This window comes from Camponotus vicinus, unplaced genomic scaffold (assembly GCF_025532165.1).
Source record: "Camponotus vicinus isolate PSW18456_S1 unplaced genomic scaffold, iyCamVici1.0 SCAF_7, whole genome shotgun sequence".
Lineage (NCBI taxonomy): Eukaryota > Metazoa > Arthropoda > Insecta > Hymenoptera > Formicidae > Camponotus > Camponotus vicinus.
In genome coordinates, this window is record NW_028141979.1 from 14,903,598 (window position 1) to 14,909,445 (window position 5,848).

General features: G+C 33.0%; 1 pseudogene; it reads left to right on the forward strand.

The window, feature by feature from the left end:
• Positions 1–602: 602 nt before the first annotated feature.
• LOC145975027 (uncharacterized) lies at positions 603–4,028 on the forward strand (annotated as a pseudogene).
• Positions 4,029–5,848: the final 1,820 nt, after the last annotated feature.

Here is a 5,848-nt window from a genome sequence, read left to right on the forward strand (position 1 = left end):
GTAGTTAGTAGAAATATTAGTAGTAGTAGTTAGTAATAGTAATAGTAGTAGTAGTAGTTATTAAAAAAGATATTTTATGCCAGAGACGGTCTATTCGTGTGCTGGTTGCTTTTAAAAATACCTTCTCCCAGAAACGTTTGCATGTGCGTTCTGGTTATTACAAAAAGATACTTTTTATACCAAAGACGGTATATCCGTGTACTGATTGCTTTTAAAAATATCTTCTCCCAGAAACGGTTTGCATGTGTGTTCTGGTTATTAAAAAAAGATATTTTTTATACCAAAGACGATATATCCGTGTATTGATTGCTTATAAAAATATCTTCTCCCAGAAACGGTTTGCGTTCTGGTTATTAAAAAAAGATATTTTATGCCACAGACTATCTATTCGTGAACTGATTGTTTTTCACATCAGATGCGATTTGCATGTGCGCTCTGGTTATTATAAAATATAAGACATTTATGTTGTTAAAATATTATCTATTGTATCATATAATATAATTAATTTCTAATTAGATATAGATTTATAAACAAAAGACTGCACTTATTTTACAGAGATTTTACTTTTTTCTAAATTATATAAAGTGATATAATAACTGATACATCTTATTTTTGTAAAAATATTTAACATTATTTTTTCTTGCAGGCGACGGTTGCTGAAGCTGATAAAGAGCCAAGAGGAAAATAACTCCAGGAGTAGCACGTTTACTAAGGATACTAGCAACGAATCCATCGATTTTCAGGATGGATCGGTGGAATTATTCTCCGACACGATGGATTCAAAAGTTAGTACCCAAACTTTAGTACCCACGATGCAATGCCTGGAGTCAAATTTAAATGCAGGTACGTATTGTCGAAATGTAGAACTTTGCGAAGATAACAATAATTTTGTTATCGAAAATGGCCCTCTGGATACAGATCGTATCCAAGAAAGCATGCTTGAAGGCCGTCGCATTGTCGACATTTCTTTTATGTGGAGTGAAATCCACAGAACATTTGATAATCACGCGCGAGGAATAGAATGCCAATTTAAAGATTGGAAACTCGTAAATTCTCTTCGTCATGGGCTAATGACGCAGTTGTTCTTCAAATGCCAAATGTGCAATTATGAAGCTAACATCTGGTCAGAGCCCACAAAACCGGAAACATTGGACATTAATACAGCTGCTGTAGCAGGAACTGTTACAGTAGGAATTGGTTATGCCCAGCTCGAAGAGTTATGTGCAGCCATGAATGTTCCTTGTATGTCCGAGCCGACTTACATAAAATATAGAGAAAATTTAGTCGATGATTTTCAAAAAACAGCCATGGAAAATATGAAAATGGCTGGTGAAGTTGAAAAACAACTCGCTATTGAAAGAAACGAAGTTATAAACGGTATTCCGTACATAACAGTCGTGGCGGATGGTAGTTGGATGAAGAGATCGTACGGCAATGCTTATGATTCTCTTTCCGGTATTGGAGCCATAATTGGTTACCGCACGAAAAGGATTCTCTTCGTCGGTGTCCGCAATAAATTTTGCACACTATGTAATGTAGCAGAGCAAAAAAGTATAGAACCAAACGCTCACAAATGCTATAAAAATTTTGATCGGAACGCAAGCTCTACAAGCATGGAGAGCGATGCCATCGCGGAAGGTTTCAAATGTAGCCTTGAAATGCATAGTCTGATTTATAAAACGGTTGTTGCCGATGGTGACAGTAGCGTTTATCAGGCCATTCTTGATAACAGACCATACCGTGACCATTTAGTTACAGTAAAAAAAATAGAATGCACCAATCATTTGCTTCGCAATTTATGCAAGAAGCTAAAAGCTGTGACTGAAATGACTCAGCCAAAAATGCATAGACAGCGTGGCTTTGTAGAGATGCGAAATATTGTACAAAACAACATTTTAAAAATACGAAAAGAAATAATAAAGGCAGCCGCTCTACGAAGAGAAGAAAGACAATCTCAACATTGTCAGGCTATGGAATTACAAAAAGATATATTGAACATTCCTAGCCATATTTTTGGCGAACATAAGCGATGTGAAGCACGTGGTCGTACATGTGAGAATTGTGATGAAACGAAAAAAAATTATGTACCATTTCTAAAATTACACGGTCTCTATCCAAAAATAGAAAGTGCTGTCATATATATAAGTGCTTATTCCGACAGTTTATTGTTCAATTTAACAAATAATCCAGCAGAATCGTTTAATTCGATAATCTGCAAACAAATTGGCGGAAAGCGTATTAATTTCGGCAAACGAGGCTCCTACAATGCTAGAATTGCGGGAGCAGTTTTGCAATACAATACGCAACAAGTACTTACACAAGTACATCAAAGCATGTGTAACACTGTTCCGCCTATTGTCGAGAACTTGGAAAAGCGACGACAAATAAAAATTGCAAAAACCAGAGAATCTCGAGAAGCACAAGGAAGGCAAAAAAAATTTAAACGAGAGCCAGGAACAGATCGTCATTACGGTCCGCAATCGCAAAAACCGGATCTTCCATCCGATATATTCCAACAACTTCAGCAAAACCATTTAGAAAGATTGTTGGAAAATGCGATGAACTGGCAAAAAATTGAACTCGATACAAGAAAGCAAAGTGAATCACAACTATGGTTATCATTGAGACAAGAAATATTGACGGCATCCAATTTTGGAACCATATGTCGCATGAGGCCGACAACGTCTTGCGCAGCGACAGTAAAAGCCATTTTATATCCTTCCTTCATTGATACCGTAGCCACAAAATATGGTCGCGACAATGAAGAAGTAGCAAGGAAAGAATTGGCCATACAATTAAATAAAGAAATAAAACCTTGTGGATTATTCATTGATACTGAAAATCCATGCTTGGGTGCTTCCCCTGACGGACTTATTGATGAAAATGGTCTGGTGGAAATCAAATGTCCTTTGTCAGCTGAAAATTTAACAGCGGAAAAAGCCATTGAGACATTGCCTTCTTTGAAAGGCATCTTTGATAAGAAAAATCCACATAAAATGAATTAGAATCACCGATATTTTTACCAAGTTCAAGGTCAATTGAACATAACAAAGCGAGAATATTGCATTTTTGCTGTTTGGACGCCAAAAAGCATGAAAATATTGCGCATTGATAAAGACAACATTTTTTGGAGAAATCGAATGCTGCCTTTTTTAACACGTTTCTATAACGAATGCATGCTTCCAGAAATCTTGGACAGTCGTCATAATAGACATATGCCAATAAGAAATCCAAGATATATTATGGAAGCTAAAGAAGAAGCAGCAAAAAAATTATGTCGAACAAGTAGACGAAATGTTACAGAAAGCGAAAATGGCATGGAAGAGAGCAAACGATTCAAACCGAACGTTTCGCCAAAGGAAGTAACAATCACTGATACTGTTACTATTGTTCCGAATAAAGAGCAAGACAATGACTGTATTATAATAAGTCATTCAAGTAGCAAAAGAGATATAACTGAAGACGTTATGATAAAACATAAAAGACTCTTAGATCACACGTTTGCTTCCCTTTCTTCAGTAAAAAATAATGTCTTGCCTATAACAAGTGAATTAAATGATGAATCATTGGATTTATTTTTACGCATCGTAAGAGAAACTTCTTCTTTCGAAACACAAAGTGTGCTATATTTAGAATATCCTCACATAATTGTAGCTAGTCATAGCGACAAAAGCTTACAAATAATTGGAGGAAATTGTAGTAATCACTGGAGATGTATTTTCTTTGACGGCACCAAACTTCGCGTGTACGATAGTTTACCTGGCTGTACATACGATAAATTAGTAGCGAAAGAAAAAAATTACATACGTCTTCGTTATCCGACTGTAAGCTCAAGTGACATAATTTTTGAAAAGGTTGAAACACAACCTGATGGGACGAGTTGTGGAATTTATGCTGCAGCTTTCGCCACAACTGTAGTCTTAGGAGGCAATCCTTGCGAGGAAAAATATTCCAAAAATGTTAAATGCATGAGAGAACATTTTTGTACAATTATAGAAAGCAATAAACTGTTGCCTTTTCCGAAGTGATAAGTAATTTATTATTCAAAAATGTGTCCTAATATTCATAAAAGTATATGAGCAAAAAATATTCCTCAATGTTTAGAAATTATAATCGGAGAGACGAAATAAATAAATAATACATTTTGGTTGCGTTCTCACGAGAATGGGCGATGGAGGGGCCCTTTCTATATTATAAATATCCAAAATATTGTAACTGTCAAAAAATTTTGTTGCAATATTTTGGAGAAGGTATATTTGGACAGAGGATATATATGTATTTGCATTTATAAATATTTATATTAACATTTATATAAATATAAATTTTAATATATGCTTACGTCATAATTACACACACACACACACACATGTACTTATGTCTTAAAAATATACAAACATTCACATGTATAGTAAAGAAGTTTATATTACTGACAATGAGCTCTCGATTATATCGATTATAACGATATACTAACGATGATAAAGATTTATCATTGTATTCAAAAAGCTTGTCATAATGTGCAAAAGAATATCATCAAGAAAAAAATCTCAATGCAAAGATTATCTTTATTAATTAAAATTGGAGAGACGAAAAAAAAATATATGGTTGCGTCTCACAAGAATGGACGATGGAGGGGCCTACTCTTTATTTACAATATTCAGAATATTGTAAATTGAAAAAATGAATAAATTCATTATTCTGTCGCGATGAGATAAATATATAATGTATTGTAAATGTTTGTAAATTTATATTACAAATATATAAACACGTACATATACAATAATTATATGTATAATATATTTACATATATATATATATATATATATATATATATACATTTTATACATATATAAAATATATTATGCATGAATATATAAATCAATAAAAATATATATTGTCTCATTTCAGTATATTGAACGCAATGCAAAAGATTGCATTTTCTATTATGCATGTTTCAAACAATAATGTCGGTAATGGCGGAACTAAAAATGTCGATATTATCGATATTATCGACATTTTTAGTTACGTTTAGATGGGGGCGCTAATCCGTCGGAGTTCGCCCGTCGCTTTAGGATCCCCTTAAAATGATTTACTGTTGGTAAAGGATCCTTGTAAGCTTTAATAAAACGATTTAATTTATTTAAAACCACAAATGCTAACGATTTGTTCAAATTCGCGGCAATGTTTTTGAACTGTTATGCAAAAAATATGCATAGTATTTCGAATAAATGTGCATAATATTTTGAATAAATTTCAAAAGAAATATAAAAAGATTATATCCAGATGACATTAATACTAACAAAAAGTTAATTTTTTCAAATAAAGAAATTCGTACACATAGACTTCTACTGAATTTGTACTAAACTTATACTAAACTACTGATATAATCATATTTCATTTGATAAGATGTGAAACAAGAGCAGCTATTTACAATTGGGCAGAATTTATACTAGATATCACAGAATTTAATATAACATGTTATTTGATAAGATGTAATTGTAACTTATATGTAATGAGAGAGATTATTGCCCAAGAAAGAATGAACTTATGTGATTATATAAGATTATAAATAATACAGACCTGCGGAATTTTAGGTTTCGTTAGTCACAAAAAGCAGAGTAGGTGAATCTGATAAATTTTTTAACGCTGAAAACGAATCTGACTGCAGAATTTCTCCAGCATGTCAGGTTTCTGAGTAATTTGTGGTTAAATATTCTATAAATGACTATTTCGACCAATTTTATGAATTTATTATGGGGGAAAAATATTTTGAAATATTTCTGCCAATGGTATCGTACAGTACTAGTCTTCACTGCCATTTTTAATTTCAAAAAATGACAGGCGACGTACA